Raw genomic sequence first — 24,131 nt, 5'->3', positions numbered from 1 at the left:
AGCTCAGACAAGGCACCAATGAGTGTGGGCAGGAAGCCTTTCCACCAACGCGGAAGGATATTTTCACAACAAAGTTCCAAAGCTTAATGATATATAGAATAGAATATAATAAAATAGAAAGTATTCTATTGATCCCTGGGGGAGATTCAGCAAATATCAGATGTATCAGATTTTAGGTGGGTTTATTTTGTACCCTTTGCGTTCATATTTCACTGTTTGTTGCATTATTTTGTTTTTCACTTGATTGTAAAATATGTCGATCGAAAGAGGGTGTGAAGTTCATATCTTATCAAGATTCAGTGTTTTATTGTTCATAGAAAAATTTAAAATTCCATTACGTTTTTTAAGGCGGTCTGTCATAACATTTTAAGCATTCAATCAGACGTTATTGTGAGGTTTTGTATTAGTGTTCCTAAAAATAGATATACCAGCCCCCAGACACATTTTTTTCTCTAAATTTGGCCCCCTGAGTCAAAATAATTGCCCAGGCCTGCCTGAAGAGAATGGATGTCTAATAAGGGGCTTCAATCAATTTATTTAATTCCGACATAGAAAAAAAAATGTATGGATTATGATCCAATTTTTTAGGAAATGTCAGAAATAGAGCGGGGATCCTGATCATCTTGAGGATTCAGGATTTTTTAAAGGATTCTTTACTATTGAGAGACAGGTCCTTGTTTTGTATTGCTACCATCGCAAAACTTTACATGGAAATGCCTCAACTTCCGACAGCTTTCAGGTTTAGGCTTCTTGCGACAGCAGTTTTTAAATCAGGTATTGTTCTACATGTGTTTTGTCTCAATTGTGAAACAACAGTTCAATTGCTCATGGTTGAATAAGTAATCATTTATTGGATTATACTGATTATGCTCATACTATGTCCTGCAAGGGATTATGCATTAAAATGGCTACAAGCAAATGCAATCTTTAAAGCAGTTGGCACATTTTTGATGTTCGGCATACATTTGTCTTCCAAACATTTGATCGCTTGCCCCTACGTGCATGCTGCTATGTGTATGTCACGTATGTAACTTTGGGGATTTTGGGGAAATATTGTTATGATTATACTGGGGAAGGAGACGGCACAGCAACGGAATGTCAAGATCAACAGGTTTATTGAAGACTTGATGATTACGTGGACTGTGTATGCTACTATGCGTTTGTATGGAAGACTATGTGTGAGATTTATCATATGTAGATACCGTGAGGTTTGTTGGGGTGCGTGTTGGTTGTTCAGCGTCCAAGTCCAAGGGGAAGAAGCCAGGGGAAGTCCAAGCTCCGAGCGGGGGTCAAAAACAGGAGAGAGAAGTCCAAAATTTCAAAACGGGTCAAGGATCAGGGAGAGCAAAACAGGTCCAGGAGGGAAACAGCAGTGGTGACACGAGCGCTGTGGGCAGAGTGGGAGATACAGGGATCAGGGGAACAAAAGGCACAAGGAAACAGGCAACGAGCGAGATCAGGAGGTTGTCAGAGACGTGCAGCTTACGGGTTGTAGATATTACGTTCTGACGTCGATGAGTCAGCGTCGACCGTTCTTATACTGGCATCCTTCATCAATGCCAGGTGTGTCAGGTGTTGATTGCCGCCGGCTGTGGCGGAGAGTGGGCGCGGTCTGCCTGATGAGTGCTGGGGCATGTCTGGTGTTCCCAGCGGAGCTTCTGCGAGCTCCTGCAGCAGAGGGAAGCACGGAGTGTGTGTGTGTCACACAACAAATATATAAACTGTATAAACTTTGGGGGGGTGAACGGCACTTTAGGGTTGTGGGATTGAGTGTGTTGTGCAGGTGTTTGAGGTGTATTGGCGGGTTATATGGATGGGAGGGGGGAGATACAGCGGTAGAGTGGCCGTGCCAGCAACTTGAGCGTTCCAGGTTCGATCCCCGCTTCCGCCATCCGAGTCACTGCCGTTGTGTCCTTGGGCAAGACACTTTACCAACCTGCTCCCAGTGCCACCCACACTGGTTTTAATGTAACTTAAATGTTGGGTTTCACTATGTAAAGCACTTTGGGTCACTAGAGAAAAAGCGCTATATAAATGTAATTCACTTCACTTCACAGATGTTTGTTATGCGGGATTAATTTGTGGCATATTATATAGTATAAGTCTGATCGTGTTTTGGGTAATAGTTATACATGTCTTGTGTTTATTTACAGTTTTAGTTGTTCCCAGCTGAATATCAGGTCCCACCCGGGACTCCTTAATTTGCGTAGCTCCAGCGACACCCAGAAAACTTGGGTGCGTTTGTTACAAAGGTACTCAAAGCGCTTTGACACTAATTCCACATTCACATTTTCCTGAGGGAACTCTCCTGAAGGAATCAAGAAAGTACTATCTATCTATTTATCTATCTATCTACCTGATGGCCGGAGCTGCCATGCCAAGCGCTAACCATCAGGAGCAAGGGTGAAGTTTCTTGCACAAGGACACAATGGACGTGACTAGGTTGGTGGAAGCTGGAGATCGAACCAGGAACCCTCAGGTTGCTGTCACGGCCACTCTCCCAACCACGCCATGACTTCCCCAGCCATTGTTCACATGGCGGAGCTGAATTCCATGCAGGTCAATTAGTGGTATAGAGAGGATAAGTAAATAGATGGACCTTCGTAAGAATTTGGGAGAATTTGGCGGTGACATCTTTCAGTCTGTAGGACTATTTGGACACAAAATGAATTTGCTCATCCAGGACAGATGAAAGCCGTCATTGAAGTGCACATTGTCCAGGGTGTTATTCCCTCCATGGACGCTTTTCCTCATTGTCCTCGCTGCCTGCTCATTATCGCCGTCACACTGCACCCAGGCCCACTTGGCACAGATTGTGGACTTAATTGAATTAGACATAGCCGCTTGTTTAGACATTGTGAGCTGGCATGAGAATCTCCCTCATGCCTCCTTCTGTGAAGGCCCAAGACAAGAAGACGGCGGCGACACTTGTCGGAGATCTGAGAGTTGTTGGATGGAATGGACCCCCCAGAATGGAAAACCAGCAATCCCACACTCTGTGTCTCCTGGCTCGGTGCCAAGTAAAGAGTGGAACCCAACCAATGGGAAGAGGGGAGTGGGGTCTCCTTCCACTACGGTTAGCTGCGCTAACGTGGGTACGAGTGATCACAGAGGGGGTTCTAGAAGGAAAATATTATGTTGCAAACAGATACACAAGAGACTGCACTCATCATTAGGCACACTTGCATCCCATGGGATCCAACCAGCCATCCATTTTCTACCGCTTATTCCCTTTTGGGGTCGCGGGGGGCGCTGGCGCCTATCTCAGCTACAATCGGGCAGAAGGCGGGGTACACCCTGGACAAGTCGCCACCTCATCGCAGGGCCAACACAGAAAGACAGACGACATTCACACTCACATTCACACACTAGGGCCAATTTTAGCGTTGCCAATCAACCTATCCCCAGATGCATGTCTTTGGAGGTGGGAGGAAGCTGGAGTACCCGGAGGGAACCCACGCAGCCACGAGGAGAACATGCAAACTCCATACAGAAAGATTCCGAGCCTGGGATTGAACCCAGGACTGCAGGACCTTCGTATTGTGAGGCAGAGGCACTAACATGGGGCGGCATGGCATAGTGGGTAGAGCGGCCGGCCAGAAACCTGAGGGTTGCAGGTTCGCTTCCCACATATTGACATCCAAAAAAAGGCTGCCGTTGTGTCTTTGGGCAAAACACTTCACCCTTTTCCCCCGGCAAAGGGTGAATGAATGATGAATGAATGATAGGTGGTGGTCGGAGGGGCCGTAGGCGCAGACTGGCAGCCACGCTTCCGTCAGTCTACCCCAGGGCAACTGTGGCTACTGATGTAGCTTACCACCACCAGGTGTGAATGAATGATGAGTTCCCACTTCTTTGTGACCGCTTTGATTGTTTAGAAAACCGCAATATAAATCTAAGTTACTAAACCCTCTGCCCCCGTGAAGCCCGGACTCCAACATACAGTATATAAATATTTGTAGGGGAATTCAGAATCAGAATCCGAAATACTTTTAATAATTCCTGAGGGGACATTAAGATTTTCAGCACAATCCCATTCAAGATCAGACAAATATTACAGGGAGACAGAACGAGATCAGTGACGGGTCTGCCATCTTCCGGCGCCCCTTACAAAAAGGTAAGAAGCAAGTAATATGTAAATATTACATATATGTTGTATTTATTTTGCTACTACGGTACATGTTTAGTCTACTTTATACCTGCATTATCCTTTCCACCTTTGCACTTTCCATCCTTTGTAACTGAGCCACCGTGTGCTATTTCCCTTGTGGATCATTAAAGTTTGTCTAAGTCTAAACGCCGGGGGGTGAGAAAAAAAAAAAAAAAATTTAGTATCAGCCTGAGCCCCTGGAGAAGGGGTCCAGACTGAGGCCAAATAGAAAAAAAACCTCATAGCCATAGCACACATACACATGAGAGAAGGAAACATCAAAGAACACAAAGGACTAGAAATGTCCAATACTGGCTTTTTTGCCGATATCCGATATTCCGATATAGTCCAACACTTAATTACCGATTTCGATATCAACCGATACCGTTATATACAGTCGCAGAATTAAGACATTATTATGCCTAATTTTGTTGTGATGCCCTGCTGGATGCATTGTCTCTTCATCCGCATCTGCTCCAGTCTCTCCAAACGGACTCTGGTGAGGCAGAGACCCAGCAGCTGGTCTCCATGGCCAAAAGGCTCCCGGGCGGCAGATCCAGATATTTGTTGACTTGTTGACAGGGTGTAATTTTTACTCTTAGACTTAGACTTAGACAAACTTTATTGATCCACAAGGGAAATTGTTCCACACAATAGCTCAGTTACAAAGGATGGACAGGATAATGCAGGTATAAAGTAGACTAAAATGTACCATAACATAAAATATAACATATATATAATATTTGCATAGTGTATACACAGTATACAATATATACTGATATATTATATTATTATATAATAATTTATATAGTATAGACAATATATAACAAATCCCAATTACCATGTACAATATTACAGTATACGTAACAGCTGCACCATAAAATGGAGACTATATACAGCAGAAAATATACATTATAAACAAGAAAGGTGGCTAACATAGAAGTGGTCAGGTAATAGAAAAATACAATGTATTGCTGTTCTTGAATCATGGATTTTCTCCATATGTATGGATGTTGTCATTTATCCAGGTCGTTGTATTTTCTCCAGTATTTTTTGGCCTGGATTCGCAGTCCATTTACTTTCTTTGCAGTTTCGTGCTTTGGTGTAAGCTCCCTCGCTACAAGCGCCTAAAGGTAGCTAAGCTACAGGAAAAGCTGCTCGTTAAAAAAGTAGCTAAGCTACGTTCAAGCCACAGGAAAATGTAGTGTGGCGAATGTATATATTCTTAAGTGTTCTTTCTTTATCCATAGTCATGTATAGAGCAACTAATATTTTCCCACATGTACACTTAGGATTTTTACCTTATGTTCGTTAGCAAACTGTGTTTCACCTTGGAGGCGCTGGAATGTCTACTGGGAGTATAATTTACTTCCTTTCTGTGGAGAAAGCCTTATCTGTTTAGAACCAAAAGCTGAATTTCTTTCTGGGCAAGAGGGGCTGTTTTTGCACTAAATAAGCTAACTCTTTTCGTTTGATTTTAGACCCCTTCTTGCTGCTGCTGTTGTCGCGTTGTAGGGGCTGGTCTCCTAAAACTTTAGTAAAACCTAGTTATATTGCTGTTCTTTCTCGGTGGTCCTTCTTACTCAACATATTTTAAGTTTTACAAATTTTATTTTACTACACACATTCAAACTGTTTTTTAAATGCTTGGATAACTCTGCTCCCCAATTGCTCTGCAAGGCAATTACAAGACAGCAAAGTGGTACCAGATCTACCACCCGAGCAACGTCAAAAGGCAACTGTTGCGTTCCATTCCATAGAAGAGCTTTTGCCCAGACCGCCTATTCAATAAAAAGACCACAACTATGGAACTCTCTACCTGACACTTTGACAAGTATACCTGCACTTGTCACTTTCAAAAAAACAAACACAATTGTGGCTAGTTGAGCAACAATCGTGTTTCCATGTTTAGTTTTTACTAATTTTTACTATTTTTTTAAAATCTAGTTTACACTTTGTCTGTATTATTATTATTATTATTATTATTATTATTATTATTATTATTATTATCATCCATTCATCCATTTTTTACCGCTTATTCCCTTTGAGGTTGCAGGGGGAGCTGGTGCCTATCTCAGCTACAATCAGGCGGAGGTAGGGGTACACCCTAGACAAGTCGCCACCTCATCGCGTGGCATATTAGTAGTATTATTATTATTGTTATTATTATTATTATTATTATTGGCTTTTATGTAATTTGCACTTTGTCTGTACTATTACTATTATCATTATTATCTACTCCTCTTTGCCTTATTCTTTTTAGTTTCCTATTTTTAATGATGTTGGATGTGTGTTGTTGTTGTTGGGGATAGGTGTTGTAAATGAGCTTTGGCTACAAACACTATGTTGCATCCATTGGATAACTGTTTCAGATATCTATGTTTCTGTATTTGTCCCTATTTACAATAAACATTTCATATTTATAAAAAAAATATACTGTATATGTCATCCGAAAGAACTTGGGATTGACCTGTGTGTTTTCCCTGAGAGGAAGACTGGTCGGACGCAACAGTAGTTAAAGGGGAACATTATCACCAGACCTATGTAAGGGTCAATATATACCTTGATGTTGCAGAAAAAAGACCATATGTTGTTTTAACCGATTTCCGAACTCTAAAAGGGTGAATTTGGCGATTGATACGCCATTCAATTGTTCGCTGTCGGAGCAAAGACCTTTCTCCCGTGACGTCATAACAGGAAGCAATCCGCCATTTTCTCAAACACATTACACACACCAAGTCAAATCAGCTCTGTTATTTTCCGTTTTTTCGACTGTTTTCCGTACCTTGGAGACATTATGCCTCGTTGGTGTGTTGTCGGAGGGTGTAACAACACGAACAGGGACGGATTCAAGTTGACTTACGTGGAGTGTGCTAATCAGACATATCAATGGTCACGGCATGCTAATCGATGCTAACATGCTATTTAGGCTAGCTGTATGTACATATTGCATCATTATGCCTTATTTGTAGCTATATTTGCAACCAGCCTTTCCCTCCACCCACATTTAATGGCAACCAAACACATACCAATCGACGGATTCAAGTTGCACCAGTGGTCAAAAGATGCGAAAGTCCCTCGTTTGTTCTGTTCTGTCGTAGCATTGCTACCGACGGTAGCGATGCTACGACAGAGATGTGTGGCTATCCTGCGACACTCAAAGCAGATGCATTTCCAACGATAAAGTCAACAAAATCACAAAGGTGAGTTTTGTTGATGTTATTGACTTATGTGCTAATCAGACATATTTGCGCATGGCATGACTGCAAGCTAATCGATGCTAAAATGCTATTTAGGCTAGCTGTATGTACATATTGCATCATTATACCTCATTTGTAGCTATATTTGTATCCAGCCTTTCCCTCCACCCACATTTAAAGCCAAACAAACACATACCAATCGACGGATTCAAGTTGCACCAGTGGTCAAAAGATGCAATCGTTGCTTAGAAGGTGATCGCCAAATTCGTCCTCGTAGATATGCACCTGGGGATAGGTTGATTGGCAACACTAAATTGGCCCTAGTGTGTGAATGTGAGTGTGAATGTTGTCTGTCTATCTGTGTTGGCCATGCGATGAGGTGGCGACTTGTCCAGGGTGTACCCCGCCTTCCGCCCGATTGTAGCTGAGATAGGCGCCAGCGCCCCCCGCGACCCCGAAAGGGAATAAGCGGTAGAAAATGGATGGATGGATGGATGCCGTTGTCTGTCGTGATATGGCTCAATAGCTTCAGTTTCTTCTTCAATTTTGTTTTCGCTATCTGCCTTCATACTACAACCATTCGTTTCAATATATGCGTAATCTGTTGAATCGCTTAAGCCGCTGAAATCCGAGTCTGAATCCGAGCTAATGTTGCTGTATTTTTCTGTTCTATCTGCCATGTTTGTTTGTATTGGCATCACGCAGTGACGTCATAGGAAAATGGACAGGTGGATATAGCGATGGTGAAAATCAGGCACTTTGAAGCAGTTTTTCGGGATATTGCGTGATAGGTAAAATTTTGAAAAAAACTTCGAAAAATAAAATAAGCCACTGGGAACTGATTTCTATTGGTTTTAACCCTTCTGAAATTGTGATAATGTTCCCCTTTAAGCTTGCTATTGCCCATCACTGATAATTGGCAACAAATCAATCAGCTGTGTGCGCGTCTGTGTATCTACAGTATATGTGCACAGCCGGGGAGTTAGTTAACTACATTACCTGTATCTCTTTAAACTCTGTACAGATCTGACACCTTGTTATTTATTGTTCAGCTAAGTTTGAAGCAAAGGTGGTTTTAAAGCAGCGCTTGAACCGCTTGCAGTGCGGCGCTTCCATGTTTAAAGCGACACCTTTATTGATTGTTTTGAAGCCCAAATACCGTGTGTGCGGTTTGACACACTAAACATCATGTCCGGCAGTATGTACGTGAAAAATATTTACCAGTGTTTTTAGTGAAGTGAATTATATTTATACAGCGCTTTTCTCTCGTGACTCAAAGCGCCTTTAAATAGTGAAACTTGATATCTAAGTTATATTTAAACCAGTGTGGATGGCAATGGGAGCAGGTGGGTAAAGTGTCTTGTCCAAGGACACAACGGCAGTGACTAGGATGGCGGAAGCGGGGATCGAACCTGAAACCCTCAAGTTGCTGGTACGGCCACTCTACCAACCGAGATATACCACCCCGGTATACCGCAGTCTTTTAAAAGGAAGTATAGTTTTGTTCATCAATCAATCAATCAATGTTTATTTATATAGCCCCAAATCACAAATGTCTCAAAGGACTGCACAAATCATTACGACTACAACATCCTCGGAAGAATCAATCAATCAATCAATGTTTATTTATATAGCTCTAAATTACAAGTGCCTCAAAGGGCTACACAAACCCCACAGACATCCACGGTAGGCCCACATAAGGGCAAGGAAAATTCACCCCAGTGGGACGTCGACCATGATGACTATGAGAAACCTTGGAGAGGACCACATATGGTCCCGAATGGAAAACGCTCTATAGCCTGCAGACTCTTTTTGGGCTTTGGGAATCACTAATAAGCCGGAGTCCTTTGAACGCAGATTTCTTGCCGGGACATATGGTACAATACAATCGGCAAGATAGGCTGGAGCTAGACCGTGTAGTATTTTATACGTAAGTAGTAAAACCTTAAAGTCACGTCTTAAGTGCACAGGAAGCCAGTGCAGGTGAGCCAGTACAGGCGTAATGTGATCAAACCTTCTTGTTCTTGTCAAAAGTCTAGCAGCCGCATTTTGTACTAACTGTAATCTTTTAATGCTAGACATGGGGAGACCCGAAAATAATACGTTACAGTTCTCATTAGTACCGCGGTAGTTGATTAATACCGGTAAACTGTAAAAAAAAAAAATCCTATTTTTATTGTAAATTCCTCTAAGTTTGTACTGTAATTTTTCAATTTTTTTTAAATAGTGTATAAAACTGTAGAATTGCAGACATTATCTGTATATAAACAATCAGCCTGTTATTTTAAGTAAAATGCCAGTAATGACAAACTATGTTTATTTCAAATTTTTTTTAAAGAATAATACCAAATTAATTATAAATACCATTTTCGTTTTTTTTAAACTAATTTCAAATTCATGTAAAATTACAGTAATCATCTTTCATTAAATATGTAGCTTGTTATATAAAAGTCTATGTCCATATTAACAATCTAACAGTTTCATGTGTAATTTTAAGGTAAATCTTATTTTTTTAATATTTATGTGTATTTTTACATTCAAGTTGAAAAATATAAGTAGCCTGTTGTATAAAGGTTTATGCTCATACTAACAATTGAACATTTTTCTCTGTAATATGATGATAACTATCTTTAATTAAAGGCCTACAGAAACCCACTACTACCCACCACACAGTCTGATAGTTTATATATCAATGATGAAATATTAACATTGCAACACATGCCAATGCGGCCTTTTTAGTTTACTAATTGCAATTTTAAATTTCCCGGGAGTTTCGTCTTGAAAACGTTGTGTAATGATGACGTGTACACAAGACGTCACAGGTTTTAAGGAAACATGAGCGCTGCACACACACAGCTAAAAGTCGTCTGCTTTAACGGCATAATTACACAGTATTTTGGAGATCTGTGTTGCTGAATCTTTTGCAATTTGTTCAATTAATATTGGAGAAGTCACAGTAGAAAGATGGAGTTGGGAAGCTTTAGCCTTTAGCCACACAAACACACGGTGGTTCCTTGTTTAAAAGTCCTGGAGGTGAAACTTTACTATGGATCAGAGCGCGGTCAAGCAAACATGAATCACGACGGAATGTCAACCAGCAGGTTTCGGTGAGAAAATTGTGGTAAAAAGTCGCTTTTCACCGGAGAAAAGCTGAGCTTGTGCCGTCCATAGCTGCCGTCGACTTCCATGAGACACTGCGCATCAAAACACCCGTGGAGACACCCTTCCGACTATCAGGTACTATTTAACTCACTAAAACACTAGCAACACAATACAAAGATAAGGGATTTCCCAGAATCATCCTAGTAAATGTCTCTAAAAACATCGGAATCCATGCCAATGCAATCGCTTTTTTTATTTTTTTAACTTATTTTTTTTAATCATTTTTTTTTTCTAGTCCATCGCTATCAATATCCTCAAACACAAATCTTTCATCCCTGCTCAAATTAATGGGGAAATTGTCATTTTCTCGGTCCGAATATCACTTTTTGTTGGAGGCTCCCATTAAAAACAATGTGAATATGTGAGGAGCCCCCACACGTGTGACATCATCGTCTGCGACTTCCGGTAGAGGCAGGACATTTGTCTTAGCACCGAAAGTTGCAAACTTTATCGTGGATGTTCTCTACTAAATCCTTTCAGCAAAAATATGGCAATATCGCGAAATGATCAAGTATGACACATAGAATGGACCTGCTATCCCCGTTTAAATAAGAAAATCTCATTTCAGTAGGCCTTTAAATATGTAGCTTGTTATATTAAAGTGTACATCCATACTGTCCAGCATATACTTTGGATACCGTACTAACCTAGTTGGGGGACTACTGTATTTGACTTTTCCCACAATCTCAATGCACTGTTAGAGTGAGCCATCGGTTTAGGACACTGCAGTGGGCTGGAGTTGAACCCTCATTCTCACCTTTTTGCAGCCTGACTTTAAAGTCAAGAGCCAGTCATTACAGATTTTTTTCTTTGGGTGTGAGGCCTCTTCTAATGTGATTGCCCTTTTGCATTTATCCACCCGGGGCCCTAAATGGAGGTGCAAGAGGATGCCAAGGTGCTGTCACTACATACCGTCACCTCCCTCACCCCGGGGGTCAGGGCCAGATTGACACGCTAACCCGCAGCCCTGATCCTCCTTCAGCCTCTTTAGAGGTGTACCCGGCCGTCAGTAATACGGCCCGCGCTTTATTCATTTGGAGATCAGCCGAGCTGAAAAGATAAGCTGTGAATAATTGGAGCCCACAGACCACGGAGAATCTGATGGGATATTTGAATCTTTAACTTCTTCTTTGCCTCTCCTCCTCTCTTTATGCTCCTCCTATAGGCGGAGGACAGGCCTTGTTAGACTCGGGCAGCCAGATGGGCGAGAGAGGAGTGGGTGATGCGGGCTGCTTTTTAGGAGAGGGGTGACACCGCCTTTAAAAGATCTGTCACTCACACGCGGGCTGCTCTATGCGGAGCTTAATGAATCCTCCACAGCCACCAGCGGACAAGCAGCGGCTGTGTGGGGACACCAGACTGCCAGAGAGTACGCCATCCTGCCTCCTTTTCACTCTTTTTCACGGCCGCTCACACAGCATTTTGCAAAGCCAGACGCTACTTTTCTGTCCATTATTTTCAACGGAATTAAAGGCCTACTGAAACCCGGTACTACCCACCACGCAGTCTGATAGTTTATATATCAATGATGAAATATTAACATTGCAACACATGCCAATATGGCCGGTTTAGTTTACTAAATTACAATTTTTAAATTTCCCGCAGAGTTTCTTGTTGAAAACGTCGCGGAATGATGACGCGTGCGCGTGACGTCTCGAGTTGGAGGGGACATATTAGCCCAGCACCACTAGCGGCTAAAAGTCGTCTCTTCTCATCGCGCAATTACACAGTATTTTAGACATCTGTGTTGCTGAATCTTTTGCAATTTGTTTAATTAATAATGGAGAAGTCAAAGTAGAAAGATGGAGGTGGGAAGCTTTAGCCTTTAGCCACGCTAACACACGGTGTTTCCTTGTTTCAAAATTCCTGGAGGTGAAGCTTTACTATGGATCAGAGCGGTCAAGCGAACACGGATCCCGACCACTTGTCAACCGGCAGGTTTCGGTAAGAAAATTGTGGTAAAAAGTAGCCTCTTACCGGAGATCAGTGGAATTTCTGTCGTGCTGCTGCTGCCGTGACTAATTCCCTCAGAGACTGGCGTCAAATGGGTAAATGGTAAATGGGTTGTACTTGTATAGTGCTTTTGTACCCCTTTTTTTAAGGAGCCCAAAGCGCTTTGACAGTATTTCCACATTCGCCCATTCACACACACATTCACACACTGACGGCGGGAGATGCCATGCAAGGCGCTTACCAGGACCCATCAGGAGCAAGGGTGAAGTGTCTTGCCCAAGGACACAACGGACGTGACTAGGATGGTAGGAGGTGGGGATTGAACCAATAACCCTCAGATTGCTGGCACAGCCACTCTACCAACTTTGCCACGCCGTCCCTGTCAAGACACCCGTGGACACACCCCTCCGACTATCAGGTACTATATAATCTCACTAAAACACTAGCAACACAATAGAAAGATAAGGGATTTCCCAGAATTATCCTAGTAAATGTGTCTAAAAACAACTGAATCGCTCACAATGCATTTCGCCTTTTTTTTTTTTATTAAACTTTTTATTTTTATTTTTTTCTACTCTTTCGCTATCAATATCCTCAGCCACAAATCTTTCATCCTCGCTCAAATTAATGGGGAAATTGTCGTTTTCTCGGTCCGAATAGCTCTTTTTGTTGGAGGTTCCCATTATAAACAATGTGAGGATGTGAGGACCCCTCACACGGGTGACGTCATCGTCTGCTACTTCCGGTACAGGCAAGGCTTTTTTATTAGCGACCAAAAATTGGGAACTTTATTGTCGATGTTCTTTACTAAATCCTTTCAGCAAAAATATGGCAATATCGCGAAAGGATCAAGTATGACACATAGAATGGACCTGCTATCCCCGTTTAAATAAGAAAATCTCATTTCAGTAGGCCTTTAAGTGGGATTCTTTTTAAATTGCCAAATGATCCGACTGCATTGAAAAATAGAAGTCTTCATTCCAAATAAATCTTCCCTCTGTTTTGTGTATGTTGTGTTGTGTTGTGTTAGGACATTTATAAAAACCACACACAACTACAGTATTTTCTGGGCGTTTGTTTAAAGCGGAACTGCACTTTTTTTGGGAATTTTGCCTATCGTTTTGATGACACGGAATGCTAACAACACCAGTGATGTGCTGTCAGGGGAGGCAAGTGAGGCAGTGCCTCACCTGCCACCAGGTGACTTTACCATGAGATGTTCCAAAACGAAGTAATAAAATAAAATAAGTTTTAATATTTCTCTTTTGGTTTATGCTTTTTATGTGATTTTGGTGTGGTTCCTGTATATTTTGATAATTGTCATAGTCAAAATCACTGAAATTCCATGTTTCCTGATCAAAACAATGCAGCAGATGAGAAGTGAGGCAGACACAGGTGGGGCCTCCACGTCTACACACAGTGTGTATTGGGCTTGTGCGTGAGAGGGGGCGCATACTTGTTGCCACGTGGAAAAGGCAGGTCTTGAGGCAGCAAGTACCTCTGCCTCAAGGTAAGGGGCGACATATTGTCAACTTGCAGTTCAATGCCTCAGCAGTACTCTGACTCGCCACACTGGGAGAAGAGGGCGCTCAAGCTAGCAGACACAGGTCTCTCCAGTGGAAGCGAGCATTTTTTTTATTTTCTTTTTTTTTAACTGTATTTATAACAAACATGGCATTTTTATTAGAGTAAGCTAGCATTTGTGGGTGTTTTTTGTCGGATGCAAAAATATTGTTTAATTTCTTGGAATGAAATTGAATTAAATGAATGTTTCTGCCAATATGGAGGATTATATACTGTATCCAAGATGAAATACTTCTCTAAACTGGACTTTAAGATAAAATGAATGTGATCATACAAAGTACGTTTTCATGGAGGATAGCTATTGCTGCTTCAGATACAAATACAGAAAGGTAATTTACACTCACAATACTTGATTTATTTTGTTAAAAGCAAATGGGACCAATAAGTATGTAATAACAACTTTATCAAATACTTTTTGGACCCATTTATCATATCGTAATATCATTATGATAACGTTTTTATGAAAGCGAATAACTCCCTTTTTTTCCTGTTTCTCAAATGTGCAACCAAAATCTACAATGACTAGCACTGCACATATAAATTTAAGTAATAAAAAAAAGAAAGACATTTTTTTATAAATGCCTCACCTGGTGTTTAGTTCACCGCCCGTCACTGATTAGGACGTTTATAAATATCACACACAACTACAGTATTTTCCGGGCGATAGAGGGCAGCGGTTGTTTAAAGCGGAACTGCACTTTTTTTTTTTATTTTGCCGATCGTTTTGACGACACGGAATGCTAACAACACAGCTAACGATCGTGGCTCTGACTGTCAAGTTGACTATCAAGTTACACCTGTGGTTTCAGCCCATGGAACCCTGTTCTGACTTAGAGGAATGACGCAGAATGTGACAAAGTATAATCATACTTGCCAACCCTCCCAAATTTTCCGGGAGACTCCCGAATTCCAGTGCATCTCCCGAAAATCTCAAGGGACAACCATTCTCACGAATTTCTCCCGATTTTCAGCCGGCCCTGAGTGAGGACAGCCTGTCCTCACGTCCGCATTTCCTCCTTATAAACAACGTGACGGCCCAGTCACGTTACAACACTTACGGCTTTTGGAGCTCAGTGCGCAACTGCACACACAACAAGAAGGAGACTATTATATATGTCTCCCTTATCTATAAGGTTTATCTATAACCCATAAATTAGGCAGGCACGGAGATATTGCTCAGCGTGTGTTCATTCCAGCCAGCACGTTAATACACTGACACACAACATCCGGATTCCCATCATGCATTGCTTCAAAACTACGGAAAATAGTAATGTCCAAAAACATAACAATGACTAAGCAGAATAATGAAGAGACAGTCATGGCGACGTCCCAAAATGATTGGAAACAAGAATTTCAGTTCATCCAGGACAGATCAAAGGGGAAGGGGTATGCTAGGGAGAGATGGAACATTCCAGAGTCTGGTGCATTTGATGAAGGCATGGTTAGAAAGATAGTGACAGAGAATAGAACGAGGATGGACACCTGAACCCTGAACTCACTCCTTTCCTGCAAATGAAATGTCACAGATGCTGTGCTACTGGCTGCAAAGGATTGCACTTCAAATACAACAACGAGTAGAGGAGTGTTATGTCTGTGTATATGTGTAAATAAATGAACACTGAACACTGAATTCTAGTGATAAATATACTCCTCCCCGCCCACCCCAACCCGCCCACCTCAACTCCCAACCCCCCTATCCCTTGAATTCGGAGGTCTCAAATTGGCCAATATGAGTATAGTATTGTGTGCTATCAAAATATTAACTTTATTAATAATAATCCTTCTTTGCGCAATAATTAGCCGTAATTAACAGGGTACGACTGTTCCTTTAAGTGCTTTTTTCACTGTCACCTTTTGTTCTGGCCTTTCTACATCTTTTATTGAAGTGAATTAATTAACTCATATTAAGTTCTACATATGGTGACTGTTTGTATTCAACTTGGAGAAAGCAAACCACCAAATTTAATTAAATAGTGGTATTTCAGTTTTAGCACATGCTAAGATAATGGCCATTAGTTTGATATTCGCAGGTGGATTGCATCACTTCTCGTTGGAAAAGAGGCTCCAATTGGGACTTCGGAATGCAAAAGTGATAGCCCTATCCGTGAGAATAGACTACCTGTCTAGCTCAACGCCAACATTTAAGTTATGATTTAAAGCAGTTGTTTTCCAGACACTTACGAGCATCTCCTTTTATGGTCAGGATGGGCTCTCTTGACATAAGACACGCACAGAGACAGAAAGGAGGAATATAAAACTGATGGTTCGGCTTTTCCAAGTTAGGAGAGACGTATCTTTTTGACTTTCTCCCCCAGGCACTGCTGCTCTGAATAATGACGCTTGCTTGTAATAAAGCAACGTTTGGTTCTCCGACGTCTCTTTTGATCCAGCCGCACTGTTTGTGTCACCCATCTGTCCGGACGATGATGGCATGACCAGCAATACACTTCAGTATCCTCAATCAGTGCTGCTTTTGTTAATAAATGTTGTCCCCATGTGACAAAAAAATTAGCAAATAGAGTGTTCTGCTGGCTTGTTCAAGGTAAAGCTCAGAAAGCAGATTAGCATATCTCGAAATTAGGGTTGTACAGTGTACCGGTTTTAGTATCGTACCGCGATACAAATTAATAATTTTCGGTACTATATTGCCTCTGAAAAGTACCGGTAAGCAACCGCTCCACACCCGCGTCGTTGTCATGTTGTGTCATTGATGGTTTACGAGCAGAGGAGCATGTTCGGCGGCACACAATCACGGAGTATTTACAAACAGACACAGTGTGTAGACAGAAAAGGGAGAATGGAGGCATTTTGGCTTAAAAACTAACAATAAAGTGAACACTGAAACTCCCTCAGGAAGATGTGCTTTAAGACATGGCTAGCTAGTGGCTAACGTCCATTCGCCGTCGGCAGTGTTTTAGTGACTTTTAAATAACTAATCCTGGTCTCCTTGGCAACAAATAAAGTACGTTTCTTACAAGTATCATCCCTGCAGGACGAAGAATAGCTAAACATGCTTCACTACACACTGTAGCGCACCGGCGTCGAAATGTAAACAAACGCCATTGGTGGATCTAACCTAACGTCCACTTTAATGATAACCAAGTACAGGAGCATATTTAGTCTATACTACTATGATTATGTCGATATTTTTTGGCATCACAACATCTTTCGTTTTTAAAAAATTTATATTATGTTTATAAACTCAGTAAATATGTCGCTGGACACATGAGGACTTTGAATATGACCAATGTATGATCCAGTAACTATTTGGTATCGGATTGATACCCAAATTTGTGGAATCATCCAAAACTAATGCAAAGTATCAAACAACAGAAGAATAAGTGATTATTACATTTTAACAGAAGTGTAGACAGAACATGTTAAAAGAGAAAGTAAGCAGGTATTAACAGTAAATGAACAAGTACATTAATAATTAATTTTCTACCACTTGTCCTTAATATCCATCCATTTTCTAACGCTTATTCCCTTTGGGGTCGCGGGGGGCGCTGGTGCCTATCTCAGCTACAGTCAGGTGGAAGGCGATGTACACCCTGATCAAGTCGCCACCTCATCGCAGGGCCAACACAGATAGACAGACAACATTCACACTCACATTCACACAGTAGGGCCAATTTAGTGTTGCCAATCAACCTATCCCCAGGTGCATGTCTTTGTCTTTAATAATGATGACAAAATAATAGAATGATTAATGACACAGTATGTTATTGCATATGTCAGCAGAATAATTAGGAGCCTTTGTTTGCGTACTTACTTCTAAAAGACAAGTTATCTACATATGAGTTGGGAAATTGTGTTAGATGTAAAGTATAAACAGAATACAATGATTTGCAAATCCTTTTCAACTCATATTCAATTGAATGCACTACAAAGACAAGATATTTGATGTTCAAACTCATAAACTTTTTTTTTCTAAATAATAATCAACTTAGAATTTCATGGCTGCAACACGTGTCAAAGTAGTTGGGAAAGGGCATGTTTACCACTGTTTACCTTCTTGCTTGATGTGAAGCTTAAGTTGTTCAACAGTCCGGGGTCTTGTTGTCGTATTTTACGCTTCATAATGCGCCACACATTTTCAATGGGAGACATGTCTGGACTGCAGGAGGGCAAGAAAGTACCCGCACTCTTTTACTATGAAGCCACGCTGTTGTAACACGTGGCTTGGCATTGTTTTGCTGAAATAAGCAGGGGCGTCCATGATAATGTTGCTTGGATGACAACATACTTTGCTCCAAAACCTGTATGGACCATTCAGCATTAATGGTGCCTTCACAGGTGTGTAAGTTACCCATGCCTTGACCACTAATACACCCCCATACCATCACAGATGCTGGCTTTTGAACTTTGCGCCCAGAAAAATCTGGATTGTTATTTTCCTCTTTGTTCCGGAGGACACACCTTTCACAGTTTCCAAATATAATTTGAAATGTGGACTCGTCAGACCACAGAACACTTTTCCACTTTGCATCAGTCCATTTTAGATGAGCTTGGGCCCAGCGAAGCCGGCGGCATTCCTTTGTGTTGTTGATAGATGGATTTCACTTTGCATAATAGAGTTTTAACTTGCACTTACAGATGTTAAGACCAACTGTAGTTACTGACAGTGGTTTTATGAAGTGTTCCTGAGCCCACGTGGTGATATCCTTTACACACTGATGTCGGTTTTTGATGCAGTAATGCCTGAGGGATCAAAGGTCGGTAATATCTTCGCTTACGTGCAGTGATTTCTCCAGATTATCTGAACCTTTTGATGATTTTACGGACCGTAGATGGTAAAATCCCTAAATTCCTTGCAATAGCTCGTTGAGAAATGTTGTTCTAAAACTGTTTGACAATTTGCTTACAAAGTGGTAACCCTCGCCCCATCCTTGTTTGTGAATTACTTAGCATTTCATGGAAGCTGCTTTTATACCCAATCATGACACCCACCTGTTCCCAATTAGCCTGCACACTTGTGGGATGTTCCCAATAAGTGTTTGATGAGCATTCCTCAACTTTATCAGTATTTATTGCCACCTTCCCCAACGTCTTTGTCAAGTGTTGCTGGCATCAAATTCTAAAGATAATGATTATTTGCAAAAAAAAAAATGTTTATCAGTTTGAACATCAAATATGTTGTCTTTGGGGATTTTCTTGTGCAACATTAAACAAAATGTGTTTACCAAGCCAAGATGTGTCCTCTTGGCATACATACCCAAAAGACAATGCATTAATAGAGCAGTCAAACCCCTCTGGGAGGTAAGGGTCTATAGAAACAGTGCTCCATGAAACCAAGTGCCTTTGCCCCGATGCCCGCGGCTGTTAATCATCCCGCTGTCAAATTAGCGCCCCGTCTGCCCCAAGCGGAAGACGCCACGGCATCGTTAGCTGCACTGTGCAACAAAGAGCGAGCAATGGGGAGGCGGCAGCTTTACTGGTAATGTCAGGTCGCAGGTCAGCTTGGGTCTGAGCCAGTAAAAAGCTCACGCTGCGCTCGGTCTGTTCACAACAGAATACTTTTACTGTACGACCAGAAAGTGTGTGCGGCCACCCGAGGACAGTGTGCGCACAGGACCACACACACTCTTCTTCCTATAGTGCTCACGCACGCTCTGCAACAAAGTGTGCAGCAATGCAGTGCACTTGATTGGCAACCGCAGTGAAGAAGGAGTCATCCCTCTTATTCAACAATGCGTGAATGTGTGCATGGATTATGTCATTTAGGAGATTTGCTCTAATTACTCTGAAAGGACCCGCTTTTGTGAACCGTAATTATGCTTACTGTTACTAAAGCATACAACTCTGCACACACACACACACACACATGCACACACGCACACACGCTCACACGCACGCACGCACACACACACACACACACACACATACGTGTTTGGGTGACATATGAGGACTTATGACAAAAACGTGACATATGGGGACATGCCTTTCCAATGGTCCTACAGGCCTGGGAATCGGACGGTTAGTGAACCAGAATTTTAGAAACACAGTGGTCTATTGAGATTTTTGCAACTCTTTTGTTTTTTTCTGAACCTGATTTTTATGGTACATATGAGGACCTTGTCAGGTTTAGGTGACAAATGAAGACCAGAGTGTTTAAGATTTCAAGTTTATGTGACATATGACGACCATGACGTCAAAGAGTGTTTAAGATTTCAGGTTCATGTGACATATGACAACCATGACGTCACAGAGTGTTTAAGATTTCAAGTTTATGTGACATATGATGACCATGACGTCACAGAGTGTTTAAGATTTCAAGTTTGTGAAATATGACAACCATGACATCACAGAGTGTTTAAGATTTCAGGTTCATGTGACATATGAGGCTAATGACATCAGAGACTTAACAAAACCACCTGAGTTGGTTTAGTTGATGTGTTGTCATTTAAAAAAAAAAATCCCAATCCCATGCTACTGTAATCTAAAACCAAGAAGAGTTTAAAAGAAACATGGGTAAAAATGTAATTGTCAACTAAGTGTAACTGAATTGTTTTTGTGGATTTTGTCGCTAAGAATTATCTGGAATAAATACAAAACGCTTGCTGTTTATTTTGCTTTTTTAATTGCTGGTAACATACTCAAACTACCACAGAAGATGTGGGAAAACATTTTTTTTCCCTTTTTTTAATATAATTCTGTTATGGATGTAGTACTTGATGGCAAGCCAATCTCTGTCCTGTAGAGCTACTAGTTCTTTATGGAGGCAGGCTTCACAATCTTTTTTACCTGGTACTTTGTTGCCAGTTACAAAATGCAACATGTGTCATTCAACTGCTTCCACTTCTTCCCCTTTGCAGCTGTCATAAAGGAGACAAAATACAATTTCTTACTGAAGGAAAAATTACTATAACACAGTGAAAAGGTGCAAAACGTAATATAATATTCTAGTAAATGATGTGGATTATTTATTTACCCCGCTTTGGAGTGGACCAAGTGGAAGAAGCTTGAGACATACCCACTTCCAGCGATTTGTCCTGCTGTCAATCTGAAAGGAAGAATTAGAAAACTGTAAAAGTAAACATTTAACATATTGTGCTTTGTGAAGCAGCGGAGTATATGTGTTGTCTGTCTATTTATGAATAATGCAGACCAGGAGTGTTGGCTGAGTTCTTAACGTTTGCTTTCAGAGCGTGCATATCACAACATACAAGATGCCGTCATGGCGACACAACCTATACCGGGCTACCGCGCATGCTCGTCACTCCTGTTGCATGCTGGGTAGGGTAGTTCTTTTTTCCCCTGGCTCATAACATCACAATATAGTACCATGTATATGTGTTCAGTTTATCAAAGCACCAAGCAAACAGATATGGTCATAATTATTTTAAGTCCACTACGCAGAATAAACACAACATTATTAATATTGCTACTACGGATAATTTGATCAAAAATTCCCTAAAACAGCCCACTACCTATAATATAAGTTTTTTAAACATAAGATCCCTGATAAAAAAAAATGTTTCTGCTGTTACCTCAGAAATTGCCTGTTCAGATGTTATGATTGTGGCTCAGAGATTTGTATGTAGATTATATTTATTTTCCATAACAAACAGGATAACTTAAATACCCTGGCAGTGGCAATAAGCTTAAATGTTTGTATTTACATTTTTGGAGATGATTTTCATAAAATTTGCTATTTAACTGCTACTGTTTAACAAGGACTGATTTAAATTGTGTTTGCTCAACAAATGTTTTGGCGCTTTTGTTCATGTGGGAGAATATTGCAATAAAGGTGCACTATACACTACTTTTGAATTCATTATTGGGCTTTGCGTATACAATGCATTTAATCGCGATTAATAAGAGAAATAGTGCGATTAACTTCGATTAAAAATTTTAATCATTGCCCAGCCCTAATATATATACAAACCCCGTTTCCATAAAAGTTGGGAAATTGTGTTAGATGTAAATATAAACTGAATACAATGATTTGCAAATCCTTTTCAAGCCATATTCAATTGAAAGCATTACAAAGACAACATATTTGATGTTCAAACTCAAACTTTTTTTTTTTTGCAAATAATAATTAACTTTGAATTTCATGGCTGCAACACGTGCCAAAGTAGTTGGGAAAGGGCATGTTCACCACTGTGTTACATCACATTTTCTTTTAACAACACTCAATAAACGTTTGGGAACTGAGGAAACTAATTGTTGAAGCTTTGAAAGTAGAATTCTTTACCATTCTTGCTTGATGTACAGCTTAAGTTGTCGTGTTTTACGCTTCATAATGCGCTACACATTTTCGATGAGAGACATGTCTGGACTGCAGGCGGGCCAGGAAAGTACCCGCACTCTTTTACTACGAAGACACGCTGTTGTAACACGTGGCTTGGCATTGTTTTGCTGAAATAAGCAGGGGCGTCCATGATAATGTTGCTTGGATGACAACATATGTTGCTCCAAAACCTGTATGGACCATTCAGCATTAATGGTGCCTTCTCAGATGTGTAAGTTACCCATGCTTTGGGCACTAATACACCCCCATACCATCACACATGCTGGCTTTTGAACTTTGCGCCGGATGGTTATTTTCCTCTTTGTTCCGGAGAACACCACGTCCACAATTTCCATATATAATTTGAAATGTGGACTCGTCAGACCACAGAACACTTTTCCACTTTGCATCAGTCCATCTTAGATGAGCTCGGGCCCAGCGAAGCCCGCGGCGTTCCTCTGTGTTGTTGATAAATGGCATTTGCTTTGCATAGTAGAGTTTTAACTTGCATTTACAGATGTAGCGACCAACTGTAGTAACTGACAGTGGTTTTCTGAAGTATTTCTGAGCCCATGTGGTGATATCTTTTACACACTGATGTCGGTTTTTAATGCAGTACATCGCTTACGTGCAGTGATTTCTCCAGATTCTCTGAACCTTTTGATAATTTTACGGACCGTAGATGGTAAAATCCCTAAATTCTTTGCAAAAAAAATGTTTAGCAGTTTTAACATCAAATATGTTGTCTTTGTAGCATATTCAACAGAATTGGGGTTGAAAATTCTTTGCAAATCATTGTATCCTGTTTATATGTACATCTAACACAATTTCCCAACTCATATGGAAACGGGGTTTGAATGTATTTATATATATATATATAGCCTATTATTTGCGCACTATTTACAAGTTATGTACCAAAAACACGACCACCGAAAAAATACTTTGATCAATGAAAACAGCGCTGCAGAAACCGGCTGTAAACAAGAGGCACTGCATTTTCTGAATTGAAACACTCATTTTAAAGCTTTGACATTAACATTTTAACACACACTAATCTGATTCAGAAAATATGAGGACCTTATATGAAACACACCTAGGTCTTTCTTGGTTCAAACAATATGAGGACATGACGAGTGCTCACATGTAGAATTTATGTTGTTGACTTGTAACATCTCCTGTTTTGCTAAACATGAGTTCCAAACTCCCTACTGACTAACATGGATGTACCCTTACGAAAATGTTGTCATGTAAACTGATCTGTGAGAGATTAAAATTAATAAATGTCTTTCAAAATATAGGTTGGGTCAAATTTAGAGCAGATATAGTAAAAATAGACATGTAATAACCTGTTGGAGGGATGAAGTCGGTTTATGGCTGTCATCTGAATCTAGAGAATGTTGAGCTAGAACCTCAAACAGTTGGTTTCTGCAACAAAACACAAAAATATAATGTCATAACTAATTAATTATAACATTCTCACCACTTTTTGTTGATAAAAATCTGAGCATACAATGCCAGATAAAGGGTAAAGATTATTACAGAGTTTCAGCTCTTAGACAATTAAGAATGTAACACACACAAAAATCTGGTTCAGAAAATATGAGGACCTGAATTGAGACACTCATTTTAAAGCTTTGACATTAACATTGTAACACACATTTTCTGGTCCAGAAAATATGAGGACCTTATATGAAACACACCTAAGTCTTTCTTGCTTCAAACAATATAAGGACATGACGAGTGCTCACATGTAGAATTTATGTTGTTGACTTGTAACATCTCCTATTTTGCTAAACATGAGTTCTAAACTTTCTACTGACTAACATGGATGTACCCTTGCGAAAAA

The 24,131-nt window shown here is 40.7% G+C and overlaps 2 long non-coding RNA genes across 3 annotated transcripts in view; both read right to left on the bottom strand.

The window, feature by feature from the left end:
- Nucleotides 1-929: 929 nt before the first annotated feature.
- LOC133553950 (uncharacterized) overlaps nt 930-24,131 on the bottom strand; it is a 75,184-nt gene continuing 51,982 nt past the window's right edge. Inside the window, exons 2-3 of the long non-coding RNA XR_009807022.1 lie at nt 1,487-1,668; nt 930-1,387 (exon numbers count right to left, since the gene is read on the bottom strand). This is a non-coding gene — a long non-coding RNA (uncharacterized LOC133553950). The remainder of the gene's footprint in view (nt 1,388-1,486; nt 1,669-24,131) is intronic.
- LOC133554790 (uncharacterized) lies at nt 20,607-23,687 on the bottom strand. Of its 2 annotated transcripts, XR_009807215.1 has the most exons (3): nt 23,632-23,687; nt 20,981-21,052; nt 20,607-20,864 (listed from the first exon to the last, which is right to left on the bottom strand). It is a non-coding gene; the product is annotated as an uncharacterized LOC133554790 (long non-coding RNA). The 2 variants fall into 2 exon arrangements; XR_009807214.1 differs by lacking the exon at nt 23,632-23,687 and having other exon boundaries at nt 20,981-21,675.

Source organism: Nerophis ophidion, linkage group LG06 (genome assembly GCF_033978795.1).
Source record: "Nerophis ophidion isolate RoL-2023_Sa linkage group LG06, RoL_Noph_v1.0, whole genome shotgun sequence".
In the NCBI taxonomy this organism is placed as follows: domain Eukaryota; kingdom Metazoa; phylum Chordata; class Actinopteri; order Syngnathiformes; family Syngnathidae; genus Nerophis; species Nerophis ophidion.
The sequence above is the reverse complement of the archived record's forward strand: the minus strand, read 5'-3'. Positions and strand labels throughout refer to the sequence as shown.